This window comes from Schistocerca piceifrons, chromosome 11 (genome assembly GCF_021461385.2).
Source record: "Schistocerca piceifrons isolate TAMUIC-IGC-003096 chromosome 11, iqSchPice1.1, whole genome shotgun sequence".
In the NCBI taxonomy this organism is placed as follows: Eukaryota; Metazoa; Arthropoda; class Insecta; order Orthoptera; family Acrididae; genus Schistocerca; species Schistocerca piceifrons.
The window spans coordinates 116,470,666-116,488,723 of NC_060148.1; the positions used below are offsets into that span (position 1 = coordinate 116,470,666).

Below are 18,058 nucleotides of genomic sequence, written 5' to 3' on the forward strand. Positions count from 1 at the left end.
GATTTGGGCTGCATGCAGAATGCTGGCCATGGGTTGGACATGGCTGGTTCAGAGGGAATATCTTCAAGACATTGATATATAAAAAAGGTTTTTCATATAAAAATTGAAATGTTATTAACGTCTTCAAAAACTGTATAATCAACTTTTGTAATAACAGAAATTTGGCAAAATAACGCCTTCAGCATCAATTACTTTCGAAAAACGAAAACTTTTGTTCCAACATAAATTAAAGAAGTTTTCGTGTTAGACACACATATGGCTAATAAAGCTGGTTTTCCAAGTACAGTTTTTTGGGAAAATAAGCTATACACAGTGCACTTTAGGAGCATTTTCAACATACGCAACTAAAATATCTAAACATTCATTACTCTTCTAATTATTTATTTTAATTACTTTGTTTTATGTTTTAAGCGGTTATTTTACGTTTTAAATACTTGTTTTTTTGTTTCGTTTTTTTTACTATTTCACATACATGTAATTTATTAATTGAAAATAATAAGTAATTCATTATTACGATACACAATCATTACAATAGCGATAATGAGTAAAGAAGTGTTTAAAACATAACTTTTTTTACGCTATGCATATAGAATGAACGAAATTGACTGGCATAATATACATAAGATACAACACAATATAGAACAGACTCCAGCAGTATTTCATATTGCGACAGGGGATGCTATAAATGTTCTGATTTCTGTTAATACGTGTATATTACAGTAGTTAGTAAACCTTGGGAAAGAGGATTGCTTATGTACTAGTGAGCGCAGCTTTATTTTCTTGTTACTCAGGTGGAGACTGACATCGTAATCGTCCAACAGAACCATATCAGAAAATCTCTCCACAAAGCTCTTCCAACATCGAAAGCTGTATACATCCCGCAGCTGTATCTGTGCCGTCAAGCCTTTTGGGATCACCAGATGAGCAGCATCCCTGTCCACATGTATGACACTCAAAACGGTTTATTCACAATGACAAACCATCGTCTTATAGCTTCGAAAGAAAGTAAAGGTGAGCTATGTTTGAGAATTCGAGAACCTGTTTCTCAAGCCCCAAAAGACCTTGTGACAGTATCGACACATGGTAAACAAACATCCGCTTATAGGGTTCTATGGGACAGGCACATCCATTGGCAATATATGCCTTTCGATGTTAGAAGAACGCTGTAAGAAGATTTTCAGGTCAAGCTCTGCCGAACAGTTATGATGTCAATCTGCTCTTGAGAAGCAATGTTATCAAGCTTCAGTCACTAGTATATAATGAATTCTCGTGGCCAAGATTTTCCAACGTACTGATGAAATTCACGATACTTACAGGGTCACCCACCACAATGCGGGAATCCTAATGAATTTTCCTTTCTAGTGTTTCATACGTCCTGCGTATTATGTGAAAATATTTCGTTCGTGATGTAGAATAAACGTTATGCTTTCAGCATTTCTTTATAGTTTAACATTACTGTAATGATTTTGTATCATAATAATGAGTTATTTATTACATTAAATTAATAAAACGCACGTATGTGTAACAGTAAACTAAGACAAAAAGCACCGATTTAAAATGTAAAAAAATAATTTGAAACTTGAAACTAAAATATACAGGGTGGTCCATTGATGATGACCGGGCCAAGTATCTCACGAAATAAGTGTCAATCGAAAAAACCACGTTGACCCGTTACATGGCGCTGCCGTAGGCCAAACGGATATCAACTGCGTTTTTTAAATAGGAACCCTCATTTTTTATTACATATTCACGTAGTACGTAAAGAAATATGAATGTTTTAGTTAGACCACTTTTTTCGCTTTGTGATAGAAGGCGCAGTAACAGTCACAAACGTATCCTGGACGACATCATCCAAGTGTTCGGACCGTTCGCCGGATAGTTACGTTATTTAAGGAAATAGGAAGTGTTCAGCCACATGTGAAACGTCAAATACGACCTGCAACAAATGATGATGCCCAAGTAGGTGTTTTAGCTACTGTCGTGGCTAGTCCGCACATCAGTATCAGACAAATTCCGCGAGAATCGTCTGTGTTGAGAATGCTACATCAACATCGATGGCACCTGTACCATATTTCTATGCACCAGGAATTGCATGGCGACGACTTTGAACGTCGTGTACAGTTCTGCAACTGGGCACAAGAGAAATTACGGGGCGATGACAGAATTTTTGCACGCGTTCTGTTTATCGACGAAGCGTCATTCACCAACAGCGGTAACGTAAACCGGCATAATATACACTACCGAGCGGGGTGGCGCAGTGGTTAGACACTGGACTCGCATTCGGGAGGACGATGGTTCAATCCCGCGTCCGGCCATCCTGATTTAGGTTTTCCGTGATTTCCCTAAATCGCTCCAGGCAAATGCCGGGATGGTTCCTCTGAAAGGGCACGGCCGACTTCCTTCCCCATCCTTCCCTAATCCGATGAGACCGATGACCACGCTGTCTGGTCTCCTTCCCCAAACCAACCAACCAACCACTATTGCGCAACGGAAAATCCACGATGGCTGCGACAAGTGGTACATCGGCGACCTTGGCGGGTTAATGTATGGTGCGGCATTATGGGAGGAAGGATAACTGGTCCCCATTTTATCGATGGCAATCTAAATGGTGCAAAAAAATGGTTCAAATGGCTCTGAGCACTATGGGACTTAACTTCTGTGGTCATCAGTCCCCTAGAACTTAGAACTACTTAAACCTAACTAACCTAAGGACATCACACACATCCATGCCCGAGGCAGGATTCGAACCTGCGACCGTAGCAGTCCCGCGGTTCCGGACTGAGCGCCTTAACCGCTAGACCACCGCGGCCAGCTAAATGGTGCAATGTATGCTGATTTGCTACCTAATGTTCTACCGATGTTACTACAAGATGTTTCACTGCATGACAGAATGGCGATGTACTTCCAACATGGTGGATGTCCTGCATATAGCTCGCGTGCGGTTGAAGCGGTATTGAATAGCATATTTCATGACAGATGGATTGGTCGTCGAAGCACTATACCATGGCCCGCACGTTCACCGGATCTGACGTCCTCGGATTTCTTTCTGTGGGGAAAGTTGAAGGATATTTGCCATCGTGATCCACCGACAACGCCTGACATGCGTCAGGGTATTGTCAATGCATGTGAGAACATTCCGGAAGGCGAACTACTCGCTGTTGAGAGAAATGTCGTTACACATATTGCCAAATGCATTGAGGTTGACGGACATCATTTTGAGCATTTATTGCATTAATGTGGTATTTACAGATAATCACACTGTAACAACATGCGTTCTCACAAATGATAAGTTCACAAAGGTACATGTATCACACTGGAACAACCGAAATAAAATGTTCAAACGTACCTGCGTTCTATATTTTAATTTAAAAAACCTACCTGTTACCAACTGTTCGTCTAAAATTGTGAGCCATATGTTTGTGACTATTACAGCACCGTCTATCACAAAGCGAAAAAAGTGGCCCAACTAAAACATTTATATTTCTTTACGTTCTACACGAGTATGTAATAAAAGTTGGGGGCTCCTATTTAAAAAAACGCAGTTGATATCGTTTGACCTATGGCAGCGCCATCTAGCGGACCGACGATAGCGCCATCTGGTTTCCCCCTTCAAGCTAGACAAGTTTCGTTCTTTGTTGTTTTTTCGTTTGACGCTTATTTCGTGAGATATTTGGCCCGGTCACAATCGATGGACCACCCTGTATGTAAATGATCTAGTAGAAAGCGTCCGATGCTCGCTAAGGTTGTTCTCAGACGATGCGGTTGTCAATAACAAAGTAGTAACGCCAGAAGCTAGTAACGATTTGCAGAATGACCTCCAGAGAACTGATGAGTATGCAGGCTCAGGCAGTTGACCCTGGGCGTAAATAGATGAAACATATAACGCATATGTAGGTAAAGAAATCCACTACTGTACAGCTACGCTACTGATGGCAAACTTCTGGAAATACTATTTGCTGTAAAATATCTAGGAGTAACCATCCAGAGCGGCCTAAGTGGAGTGACTACATAAAACAAATAGCGAGAAAAGCAGATGCCAGACTCAGAGTTACAGGAAGAATCATAAGGAAATGTAGTGGCTTATAAGGCGCTTGTTCGACCCATTCTTGAGTATTGTTCATCCAACCCGGATCCCTATCAAATAAGACTGATAGAAGAGCTAGAGAAGATCCAACTAAGAGCGGCGCGTTTTGTCACAGGATCGTTTAGTGCTCACGAGAGCGTTACGGAGATGCCAAACAAACACCATTGGCAGACGTTACAAGAGAGGCGTCGTGCATCACGGAGAGATTTACTATTGAAATTTCGAGAGAGTGTTTTTCCGGACAGAGTCGGAAAACATATTACTTCCATCTGCATGCCTCTCATGTAATGACCACGAGGAGAAAATTCGAGAAATTAGAGCCAATTATTATTTAACGCTACAGAGCACTTTCTGGATAGGATGGTGGATCTTTTGCTATATCTCACACTTCGACCCTCACAACCATCATCACGAACCTTTCCTCCAGACCGACCGGTACAAAAGGAACACGCATAACCCACTACCTCTGAAACTACCTTGCTACTCTTCCATGCAAACCACACATACTTAAATTACATGACATACACCACACTACAACATGAAATACAACACAGGGAATAGTCACAACATTATCACTTTCAGCTTTCCCACTTCAATTAATATTTATCCCAGTTTCACACGACACTGCCCCACTTCGTAATTCTACTTTCCTACTATGAACTCTGGAGATATATGCACGTCTTCCTGTGCAATGCAAGCCAAGTGGCGTTGCTGGATAGACGGCTGACACACCTTGCTTCTCTCTCAGAGTATTATAGTTTGAATCAAGCGTCACACGGAAACATATCACGCAAAGTAATATTAAGAACATATTCATCACACACACGAGTCCTCAACTGATACCATGGACGAGTACTTCTCTTTATCCTTTGTCTCATACACAGATTGAGACTCACACAGTACTCACCACATGGAAGTACTCGGCTCTAATTTCAAGTCCTGCACACACTATTTCTTAAATATTTCAACTTATAGTACACACGCTAGTAATTCAGCTTAACTAAAGCACACGGGAGTATTTCAACTTATTGCTACACGTGGTTTCATTGTGACCGTTGGTCACTTCCGAAGATTACTACTTTCCCATTAATATTACCTGCCTGACATTTAATTCTCCCCACAAAAGTTCCTGAAATAGAGAAATTATTATTTCAAACTACTCTTAAGTATTCCACATGCATACCATGTCTCCACTCTTTTGTCCTTACGGAGCACACCTAAGACAGGTCTTAACAGCACAAGATCCAGCGGCAGAGTGCTGAAGCATGGCCGTTCTTGAGGTTCTTTCCCATCTCTGTCGAGGTGGGGGAAGACCATGCTACCGTATTGGTCAGCCACGTTTCAGGCGCTCAAAGCTCAGGTATATTTCATCTCTTTGGTCCCACCAAAGGTGGCCAAAGGATCGTCTCAAAGATGATCATATATTCACATTCACTATCTGCGGTTAGCAGACGACCATACATCCATTCATTTCACAGATCTCACCAAACTGGATGTAGGGATTTATTTTGTGGGAGTGCACATGTGATCAATTAAATAAATAAATTGTCATTCTTTCCCACATTGGTATCCGGCTTTCCTGTATTAATTGAAACTGAGATACTTTACAAAAAAATGTGTTGTTCTGACAAAAATAATGAAGTATGTTGTACCTATTTTCAATGTCGGGCGGTACTGTACCCTTTCACCTCCTCATTAGTTACGTGATCTACCCATCTAATCTTCAGCATTCTTCTGTAGCACCACATTTCGAAAGCTTCTATTCTCTTCTTGTCCAAACTATTTATCGTCCGCGTTTCACTTCCATACATGGCTGCACTCCATACAAATACTTTCAGAAACGACTTCCTGACACTTAAATCTATACTCGATGTTAACAAATTTCTCTTCTTCAGAAACGATTTCCTTGCCATTGCCAGTCTACATTTTATATCCTCTCTACTTCGACCATCATCAGTTATTTTACTCCCTAAATAGCAAAACTCCTTTACTACTTTAAGTGTCTCATTTCCTAATCTAATTCCCTCACCATAACACGACTTAATTCGACTACATTCCATTATCCTCGTTTTCCTTTTGTTGATGTTGATCTTATATCCTCCTTTCAAAACACTGTCCACTCCGTTCTACTGCTCTTCCAAGTCCTTTGCTGTCTCTGACAGAATTACAATGTCATCGGCGAACCTCAAAGTTTTTATTTCTTCTCCATGGATTTTAATACCTACTCCGAATTTTTATTTTGTTTCCTTTACTTCTTGCTCAATATACAGATTGAATAACGTCGGCGGTTCTAGGCGCTACAGTCTGGAGCCGAGCGACCGCTACGGTCGCACGTTCGAATCCTGCCTTGGGCATGGATGTGTGTGATGTCCTTAGGTTAGTTAGGTTTAATTAGTTCTGAGTTCTAGGCGACTGACGACCTCAGAAGTTAAGTCGCATAGTGCTCCGAGCCATTTGAACCATTTTGAATAACATCAGGGAGAGGCTACAACCCTGTCTTACTTCCTTCCCAACCACTGGTTCCCTTTCATGCCCCTCAACTCTTACAACTGCCCTCTGGTTTCTGTACAAATTGTAAATAGCCTTTCGCTCCCTGTATTTTACCTCTGCCACCTTTAGAATTTGAAACAGAGTATTCCAGTCAACATTGTCAAAAGCTTTCTCCAAGTCAAGACGTTAGAAAGGTTGATCTTCTGTTAGCGAACCACTCGCGAAATTCACTTCGCCTATCGGGATTACCCTTATTATCAGCTTAGAAAAGTCTTGGAGTGTAAGACTTGAATTTGTGAGCCCTCAAAGTTCTATGAACACAGCTTTCGCAGATACCTGTCTCACGCGAGCATTGCCTCACAGGTTTCTTCGGTGATTGCGTGTACGCCTGGATCGCTGCACCAACACTTTCACTGTCTGTTGAACGTCTCTTTCTTCCGAAATGCTCCTTCTTCATATTCTGCATCGTTCCTTCGACGTCCAACTTTTTTCGGATTGGCGGCCGGTGGGGCCGAGTGGGTCTAGGCGCTACAGTCTGGAGCCGCGCTACTGCTACGGTCTCAGGTTCGAATCCTGCCTCGGGCATGGATGTGTGTGATGTCCTTAGGTTAGTTAGGTTGAACTGCTTCTAAGTTCTAGTAGGGGTCAGTGAAGTAAAGTGGAAGGAAAACAAGGATTTCTGGTCAGATGAGTATCGGGTAATATCAGCAGCAGCAGAAAATGGTATAACAGGTGTAGGATTCGTTATGAATAGGAAGGTAGGGCAGAGGGTGTGTTACTGTGAACAGTTCAGTGACCGGGTTGTTCTACTCAGAATCGACAGCAGACCAACACCGACAACGATAGTTCAGGTACACATGCCGACGTCGCAAGCTGAAGATGAACAGATAGAGAAAGTGTATGAGGATATTGAAAGGGTAATGCAGTATGTAAAGGGGGACGAAAATCTCATAGTCATTGGCGACTGGAATGCAGTTATAGGGGAAGGAGTAGAAGAAAAGGTTACAGGAGAATATGGGCTTGGGACGAGGAATGAAAGAGGAGAAAGACTAATTGAGTTCTGTAACACGTTTCAGCTAGTAATAGCGAATACCCTGTTCAAGAATCACAAGAGGAGGAGGTATACTTGGAAAAGGCCGGGAGATACGGGAAGATTTCAATTAGATTACATCATGGTCAGACAGAGATTCCGAAATCAGATACTGGATTGTAAGGCGTACCAGGAGCAGATATAGACTCAGATCACAATATAGTAGTGATGAAGAGTAGGCTTAAGTTCAAGACATTAGTCAGGAAGAATCAATACGCAAAGAAGTGGGATACGGAAGTACTAAGGAATGACGAGATACGTTTGAAGTTCTCTAACGCTATAGATATAGCAATAAGGAATAGTGTAGTAGGCAGTACAGTTGAAGAGGAATGGACATCTCTAAAAAGGGCCATCACAGAAGTTGGGAAGGAAAACATAGGTACACAGAAGGTAGCTGCGAAGAAACCATGGGTAACAGAAGAAATACTTCAGTTGATTGATGAAAGGAGGAAGTACAAACACGTTCCGGGAAAATCAGGAATACAGAAATACAAGTCGCTGAGGAATGAAATAAATAGGAAGTGCGGGGAAGCTAAGACGAAATGGCTGCAGGAAAAATGTGGAGACATCGAAAAAGATATGATTGTCGGAAGGACAGACTCAGCATACAGGAAAGTCAAAACACCTTTGGTGACATTAAAAGCAACGCTGGTAACATTAAGAGTGCAACGGGAATTCCGCTGTTAAATGCAGAGGAGAGAGCAGATAGGTGGAAAGAATACATTGAAAGCCTCTATGAGGATGAAGATTTGTCTGATGTGATAGAAGAAGAAACAGGAGTCGATTTAGAAGAGATAGGGGATCCAGTATTGGAATCGGAATTAGCTTTGGAGAACTTACGGTAAAATAAGGCAGAAGGGATAGATGACATTCTATCAGAATTTCTAAAATCATTGGGGGAAGTGGCAACAAAACTACTATTCACGTTGGTGTGTAGAATATATGAGTCTGGCGACATACCATCTGAATTTCGGAAAAGCATCATCCACACAATTCCGAAGACGGCAAGAGCTGACAAGTGCGAGAATTATCGCACAATCAGCTTAACACCTCATGCATCGAAGCTGCTTACAAGAATAATATACAGAAGAATGGAAAAGAAAATTGCGAATGCGCTAGGTGACGATCAGTTTGGCTTTAGGAAAAGTAAAGGGACGAGAGAGGCAATTCTGACGTTACGGCTAATAATGGAAGCAAGGCTAAAGAAAAATCAAGACACTTTCATAGGATTTGTCGACCTGGAAAAAGCGTTCGACAATATAAAATGGTGCAAGCTCTTCGACATTCTGAAAAAAGTAGGGGTAAGCTATAGGTAGAGACGGGTCATATACAATATGTACAACAACCAAGAGGGAATAAAAAGAGTGGACGATCAAGAACGATGTGCTCGTATTAAGAAGGGTGTAAGACAAGGCTGTAGCCTTTCGCCACTACTCTTCAATCTGTACGTCGAGGAAGCAATGATGGAAATAAAAGAAAGGTTCAGGAGTGGAATTAAAATACAAGGTGAAAAGATATCAATGATGCGATTCGCTGATGACATTGCTATCCTGAGTGAAAGTGAAGAAGAATTAAATGATCTGCTGAACGGAATGAACAGCCTAATGAGTACACAGTATGGTTTGAGAGTAAATCGGAGAAAGAAGAAGGTAATGAGAAGTAGTAGAAATGAGAACAGCGAGAACTTAACATCAGATTGATGGTCACGAAGTCAATGAAGTTAAGGAATTCTGCTACCTAGGCAGTAAAATAACCAATGACGGACGGAGCAAGGAGGACTTCAAAAGCAGACTCGCTATGGCAAAAAAGGCATTTCTGGCCAAGAGAAGTCTACTAATATCAAATGCCGGCCTTAATTTGAGGAAGAAATTTCTGAGGATGTACGTCTGGAGTACAGCATTGTACGGTAGTGAAACATGGACTGTGGGAAAACCGGAACAGAAGAGAATCGAAGCATTTGAGATGTGGTGCTATAGACGAATGTTGAAAATTAGGTGGACTGATAAGGTAAGGAATGAGGAGGTTCTACGCAGAATCGGAGAGGAAAGGAATATGTGGAAAACCCTGATAAGAAGAAGGGACAGGATGATAGGACATCTGCTAAGACATGAGGGAATGACTTCCATGGTGCTAGAGGGGGGTGTAGAGGGCAAAAGCTGTAGAGGAAGACAGAGATTGGAATACGTCAAGCAAATAATAGAGGACGTAGGTTGCAAGTGCTACTCTGAGATGAAGAGGTTAGCACAGGAAAGGAATTCATGGCGGGCCGCATCAAACCAGTCAGTAGACTGATGACCAAAAAAAAAAAAAGTTCTAGGAGACTGATGACCTCAGAAGTTAAGTACCATAGTGCTCAGAGTCACTTTTTTTCGGATTCTTGCAATTGCTGCCCTTGTTGCCGGTGGTGTTCCAGATTGAATCCTCCAGCGTCGTCGTACCTCACTCACATTGTACGTTTTCCAACAACACTTTATCGCCTGTTTCCGTTAAGCCAACGACAACGCCGTGTTTCTTTACCACCCTGAAACAAAAAGTATCTTTGATAGGAAACTTCCTGGCAGATTAAAACTGTAAGCCGGCTCGAGACTCGAACTCCGAATCTTTGCCTTTCGCGGGCAAGTGCTCTCCCAACACTTTTTTTTAATTTAATTTTGTACGTCATTGATCGTTGAATTTGTCCAGGGCGATCGTCTCAGGACCCCCGTTCAAGTTCATCGTTATCTATTCACTCAGTTATTTTATTTCAGAGAGCACCTAACCCTCTGACCGAACGCGCTGAGCTACCGTGCCGGCTAACCGACTGAGCTACCCAATCGCGACTCACGCCCGGTACTCACAGCTTTACTTCTCCCAGTACCTCGTCTCCTACCTTCCAATCTTCACAGCAGCTCTCCTGCGAACCTTGCAGAACTAGCACTCCTGAAAGAAAGGATATTGCGGAGACATGGCTTAGCCACAACCTAGGGGATGTTTCCACATTGAGATTTTCACTCTGCAGCGGAGTGTGCAACGATATGAAACTTCCTGGAAACATCCCGAAGGCTGTAGCTACGCCATTGCTCCGCAACATCCTTTCTTCCAGGAGTGCTGGTTCTGCAAGGGTCGGAGAAGAGCTTCTGTAAAGTTGGGAAGGTAGGAGACGAGGTACTGGCAGGAGTAAAGGTGTGAGGACGGGTCGTGAGTCGTGCTCTGGTAGTTCAGACGCCGTCACGGTAGCTCAGCTTTTTCGGTCAGAGGGTTAGCTGCCCTTTGTAATAATAAAAACTGAGTAAATGGGTCAACAATAAACTTGAAGGAGCATCATGGGACGTCCCGCCCCTAACAAATACAGCGACCAATAACGAACAAAATGAGAATTAAAAAAAAAAAAAGAGTCTGTAGAACACTTCCCCACGAAAGTAAAGGTCCGAGTCTGGTCCGGCACACACTTTTAATCTGCCAGGAAGTATCATATCAGCGCACACTCCGCTGCAGAGTGAAAATCTCATCCTGAAGCTTCGTTATGTTTTTCACCGCCTTCTCGATTATTAATCGCCAAATAATTGTGTTTCTGTCTCCTTTAATGAAAGAGATATTCAGTTACACTGAGTGTATATACAGTATAACCTCGTCAGGGCGAACTCGCGTAAGACGAACTCGCGGTTAACGAGAAAAAAATATTGGTCCCGCCAGGAATACATTAGTACTTATGGTATGTTTTATCGGTTAACACGAATTTTGGTTAAGGCGAATTACGAACTCTGTTTCAGTTCCTAGCGTAATTAAATTTCACTGTAACACAAACTTCCGACCTTAAGAGTATTCTAAAGCGTAATTTTCTTCCGAAATGAATGTAGGAAATGTAGCTACAAAGCTAATTATACTTACAGTTGACTCGTTTTTAACGTACTGTAGGTCGGTAGCCCTGATTATCACCTCAACAATCAGCGTATGCTGTACACTGTAAGACATTCAATAATGTGTGCAGCAGCATTTAGTAATGTACTCAGTGCCAGATTTGACAAGGGTTCTGTTAGTCTGGCCGTATCGAGTTGGAATACTGAATAAAAACTAGTTACAACCGGTACCGTAGAACGCAAAAATGCCAAAGAGGAATCAGACAGCTCTAAATGTACCGTTAAAGCTTGAGATTCTAGATGAAGTAGACCGTGGTACCAAGAAAACAGCAATTGCAGAGCAGTTTGGAATAGCTATATCAACTTTATCTACTATTATTAAGAATCGAGAAAAAATTATTAATGCTGCGGCATCAAGTTCTGGAAACAAATCTAAACGACTTCGTACCGCCGAGCATGAAGACATCGAGACGTTACTGCTAGAATGGTTCAATCATATGTGTGCAAACGACGTATCTTTAACTGGCCCTGTGATTCAGTCAAAAGCAAATGATATAGCTAAAGATATGGGCATCGAAGACTTCCGTTGTTCTGCTGGTTGGTTGTATCGGTTCCAAAAGAGACATTCTATTTCATCTGTACAAATTTGTGGTGATGCAAATAAAGTTGATGAAGAAAGTCCGAACAGCTGGTCGCATGAATTCAACCGAGTGAGGGAAAAGTATGTCTCGTGTGATGTGTTTAACATCGATGGAACTGGATTTTCCTACAATCTTTTTCCAAATCACACCCTGGGGATAAAAGGTCATAGGTTTCACGGTGGTGCACGAAGCAAACAACGTGTGACTGTTGTACTGTGCTGTAATGCTGACGGCAGTGAGAAGTTTCGTCCCTCGGTCATCGGTAAATCCGAGAAACCACGTTGTTTTAAAATCATAAATATGGACTCTTTACCTTGCATCTACTCTCACAACAAGAAAGCTTGGATCGATGGCACATCATTTCGCAAGTGGCTTCTTCGTTTCAACAGTCGAATGGTTGCTCAAAATGGACATATTCTTCTTAAATGGCTCTGAGCACTATGGGACTTAACATCTGAGGTCATCAGTCCCCTAGAACCTGGAATACTTAAACCTAACCAAACAAAGGACATCACACACATCCATGCCCGAGGCAGGATTCGAACCTGCGACCGTAGCGGTCGCGCGGTTCCAGACTGTAGCGCCTAGAACCGCTCGGCCACTCTGACCGGCCATATTCTTCTTACATTGGACAGATGTGCTGCCCATAACGTTCATGATCTGAACCTATCCAACATAAAGGTTCAGTTTTTTCCACCACAAGCCGCCTTCAGCCTTTCGACCAAGGCATAATCTCCCTCATAAAGAGAGCTTATCGTAAGCGACTTGTAAGAGCTGCAATTCGTGCAGCTGAAAACAATAGTGCAACCCCAAATTGGAATCTGCTTGACGCAATAAAAGCCATCGCAACAGCCTGGAACTCAGTATCGCCACATCATATAGGGAAGTGCTTTAAAAGAGCTTGGAGACACAGCAACACTGAAGATGTCCACGAGTTAGAAGATGCCACTTCACCTGATGAATGGACAGTTCTGCAGGACGTTGCAAACCCTGTGATCAGTTTCGAAGAATTCATTAGTGTAGACGACGATGTTGCCGTGTGTGCTTCTGTGGAATCGGATGCGCCAAAAGCTGTGAACGAGGTGCAAGAAGGGCCATCAGAAGAAAGTGAAGAGGAAGAGAATACAGATACCATTCCACCTACCCGTCAGGAGATGTTAACAGCCTGGGACTTTTTAGAACGGTTCGCTTCAAGATCCGACGTCACTGCTGGGTTTACGGATGCTATCAATACAATTGGTTGTGAAATTACGAAATATTTTCGTTCCCATGAACGTCAGCGAACCATGACCGAATTTTTTCCAAGAGAGTAACGTACATAATTTGTGAGTACGTGGATTTTACAATCATTTTATAGTGTTATAAGTCTACAATAACGTGACTGATAGTGTAGTGCATTACACATCAGTGTACTGCCGTACATGTATACTTATTAAAATCTGTGTTTCTCACTTAACACGATTTTTTTAAACACGAATTCCTGATTTTTCGGTCCCTTCCGATTCGTGTTAACGAAGCTTTACTGTATTATTTTAGGGTGCCCCGATGATTTTTGACCTCCCTACATCTCCGCCAAGTTCCGCCGAGATAGTCTGTTTACAGAATTAAATTTTCACTCTACAGCGGAGTGTGCGCTGATATGAAACTTCCTGGCAGATTAAAACTGTGTGCCGGACCGAGACTCGAACTCGGGACCTTTGCCTCTCGCGGGCAAGTGCTTGTGTAGCTCAGTTGGTAGAGCACTTGCCAGCGAAAGGCAAAGGTCCCGAATACGAATCTCGGTCCGGCACACAGTTTTAATCTGCCAGGAAGTTTCAGTCTGTTTACACCCGGGAATGCCGCCGTGCAAGTGCCAGCTGGGGGCCTGTTTACCTGCTGCTGGTTCTCGCGCTGCGTGTTGAGCCTCGCCTCGACGCACTGGCGCGTCTCTATGAAGGCCTGGCGCTGCGCCAGCTCGCTGGGGTAGTGCGTGAACACCCCCGCTACGTTGGCCGCCAGCAGCAGCAGAGCGTTGCAGCCCAGCTGCAACAACAACAACAACACGTCAGTCAGCACCGGCAACACCAGCTGAAAGGCGAACTACAGAAAGTCTCGTGTCACACCATAGACAGGTGGAGAATTCCACACATATTATAGAAATCGATTTGCATATGTATACTTGTTTGTATATACACTTAGAACTCACGGAATCGCCATATACACTACTGGTCATTAAAACTGCCACACCAAGAAGAAATGCAGATGATAAACGGGTATACATGGGACAAATATATTATACTAGAACTGACATGTGATTACATTTTCACGCAATTTGGGTGCAGAGATCCTGAGAAATCAGTACCCAGAACAACCACCTCTGCCCGTAATAACGGCCTTGATACGCCTGGGCATTTAGTCAAACTGAGTTGGCATGTACAGGTACAGCGGCCCATATAGCTTCAACACGATACCACACTTCATCGAGAGTAGTGACGGGCGTATTCTGACGAGCCAGTTGCTCGGCCACCATTGGCCAGACATTTTCAGTTGGTGAGAGATCTGGAGAATGTGCTGGCCAGGGCAGCAGTCGAACATTTTCTGTATCCAGAAAGGCCCGTACAGGACCTGCAACATGCGGTCGTGCATTATCCTGCTGAAATGTAGGGTTTCGCAGGGATGGAATGAAGGGTAGAGGCCGGCCGCGGTGGTCTAGCGGTTCTAGGCGCTCAGTCCGGAACCGCGCGACTGCTACGGTCGCAGGTTCGAATCCTGCCTCGGGCATGGATGTTTGTGATGTTCTTAGGTTAGTTAGGTTTAAGTAGTTCTAAGTTCTAGGGCACTGATGACCACAGATGTTAAGTCCCATAGTGCTCAGAGCCATTTGAACCATTTTTGAAGGGTAGAGCCACGGGTCGTAACACATCTGAAATGTAACGTCTACTGTCCAAAGTGCCGTCAGTGCGCACAAGAGGTGACCGAGACGTGTAACCAATGGCACCCCATACCATGGTGCCGGGTGATACGCCAGAATGGCGATGACGAATACACACTTCCACAGTTCACGGCGATGTCGCCAAACACGGATGCGACCATCACGATGCTGTAAAAAGAACCTGAATTCATCCGAAAAAATTACGTTTTGCCATTCGTGCACTCAGGTTCGTCGTCGAGTACACCATCGCAGGCGCTCCTGTCTGTGATGCAGCGTCAAGGGTAACCGCAGCCATGACCTCCGAGCTGATAGTCGATGCTGCTGCAAACGTGGTCGAACTGTTCGTGCAGATGGTTGTCTTGCAAACGTCCCCATCTGTTGACTCACGGATCGAGATGTGACTACACGATGCGTTACAGCCATGCGGATAAGATGCCTGTCATCTCGACTGCAAGTGATACGAGGCCGTTGGGTTCCAGCACGGCGTTGCGTATTACCCTCCTGAACCCACCGATTCCATATTCTGCTAACAGTCATTGGATCTCGACCAAGGCGAGCAGCAGTGTCGCGATACGATAAACCGCAATCGCGATAGGCTACAATGCGACCTTTATCAAAATGGTTCAAATGGCTCTGAGCACTATGGGACTTAACAGCTGTGGTCATCAGTCCCCTAGAACTTAAAACTATTTAAACCTAACTAACCTAAGGACATCACACACATCCATGCCCGTGGCAGGAATCGAACCTGCGACCGTAGCAGTCGCACGGTTCCGGACTGCGCGCCTAGAGACCTTCATCAAAGTCGGAAACGTGATGGTACGCATTTCTCCTCCTTCCACGAGGCATCACAGCAACGTTTCACCAGGCAACGCCGGTCAACTGCTGTTCGTGTATGAGAAATCGGTTGGAAACTTTTCTCATGTCAGCACGTTGTCGGTGTCGCCACCGGCTCCAACCTTGTGTGAATGCTCTGAAAAGCTAATCATTTGCATATCACAGCATCTTCTTCCTGTTCGTTACATTTCGTTCGCGTCTGTAGCACGTCATCTTCGTGGTGTAGCAATTTTAATTTCCAGTAGTGTACATATCTTATACAGACGACAGTTGTCTCACTCCCGTTTCAACGACTGCTTCTCTTTGATTTCCTTCAACTATTATCTATTATATCTACAGTCTGCTTACCGTACAAGTTGTAGATAAGCCTCCCTGTATTTTCCTTCAGCTACCTTCATAATTTGAAAGACTGTATTCCATTAATCACCGTGAAGAGATCGTTCTAAAACTAAAAACTCGGAGAAGTGCGAATTTAACTCACACTCTGGGTGTTCTGTACAAAACTTAATTACATAGATAGATAATAGTAATAATAACTTCATGTGTCTAAATGATCTGGTTCAACTCTTTCTATTAGATACCTTTCGTCGACTTGTGTGTTCCTAACCTGCCCCAGTTACCCAACCGGGGAAAGGGTACATACAGTCTAACTTGAAATCCGAATAACTGACGACTCCTCACATTAACTGGAGATGAAGGCCACGCTAAAACCAAGACTGAAAAAATCTGTAGTCCGAAGGAGATTCAATTTGCCGACCTCCCGGTTTCCTGGCCCGGGTTTTTACCGACAGGGTACCAGACTCGACATGTACGTTAATCAACAGTTCATCTACAGCATGGCTTCACAACATACGTGCTCGCGGAGCAAGCTGTGAGCAGCAAGGCGGGAGCACGGAGCAGCGCGAGCACGCTACCCCCACTACCGGACCAGAGCGGGGAGTGGGGAGAGTCACGTGGGGCACACAGCAGCTGCCGCCAGTCAATGTAAATCCGCGGCCACCTGCAGGGATATCACTCACGAAGTATTACTGCGACAAATGAAACAAATAAAGGAGAATGTACACTGCCACATAATTTTATTAGCTTAGTGTATGCCTCTACATTCGTATTAATTTGTGAACTGTTACACAATAAAAGGTGTCACTGAAGTGTGGGGTTCTCGGTTATCTTGTACTTTTTGCCCTTTACAGTTGCGTCTATGTTCGGAGTAATTGTTCTTGTGCATCGTAGGCGCAGCGTGCAGTTTGAATTTCGATCAGACAATGCGTTTCTCAGGCGCGTCTTGTTACATTTCATTGCAGAGAACAGTTGTTCACAAACATACGTGGAACCGAACATTGATATTATTGTAGCCGCCAGTTTGTGCAAACGAGGAAATCTATCCTGAGGAAAGTGTCTGTAGAATTCCAAAATGTTTTTCTTGTTCTGATATTTGTCTCTGTATTCTCTGTCAAACTGCAGGTCAATAATTTCTAGTTGCAGCTCAGGACGAATCTCTTCAATATTCGCTGTGCTGTCAGATCTTGAAAGCGTTGATCAAATTCTTCCTTAAGGGCAACTAAACTATGGGAATAACGTTCACAGTCTTTGTGAACATCTCGCATAGATGATAATTTAGGAAAATGAGCTAGATTTCCTGTTTCCAGCTGACTCACCCAAAGTGTCAATTTCATTTTAAAAGCTCGTATTCGATCTATGAAATGAGTAATTAGCAGATCTTTACCTTGTAGTGAAATGTTCAAAGCATTCAGATGGCTAGTTAAATCTGCCAAGAATGCGAGATCACATTTCCATGAAGGCTCTTTCAATTCAGGAACACACATGTTATTTATTTCCATTAACATATTTATCTCATCTAATAAGCAAAAAAGTCGATTTAATAATTCGCCACGACTAAGCCAGCGGGCCTCGCTGTAATAAGGCAGGCTACCACACTGGCTTTCTACATCCTCAATAAAGCTTTTAAATTGCCTATGTTGTAGCCCATGCTTCCTTATATAATTGGTTGTACGAACAACAACACTCATTACATTTTTTAGAATGATACTCTTTGCACATAAGTTTTTCCGGTGGATCACACAGTAAACGCCCCATATTTCATTCGTCACGGTCAGTTTTTGCATTTTCTCCTTCAACAGCGCAACGAAACCTGATTTTTTCCCTGTCATC

At 43.3% G+C, this 18,058-nt stretch overlaps 1 protein-coding gene across 1 annotated transcript in view; it reads right to left on the reverse strand.

Annotated features, from left to right (window-relative positions):
* The window catches only part of LOC124719778 (adenylate cyclase type 5-like), a 597,816-nt gene extending 583,698 nt beyond the window's left edge, over positions 1 to 14,118 (reverse strand). Inside the window, exon 1 of the mRNA XM_047244976.1 lies at positions 14,014 to 14,118. The gene's annotated coding sequence lies outside the window, so the exon portion shown is untranslated. The remainder of the gene's footprint in view (positions 1 to 14,013) is intronic.
* Between the last annotated feature and the right edge of the window lie 3,940 nt (positions 14,119 to 18,058).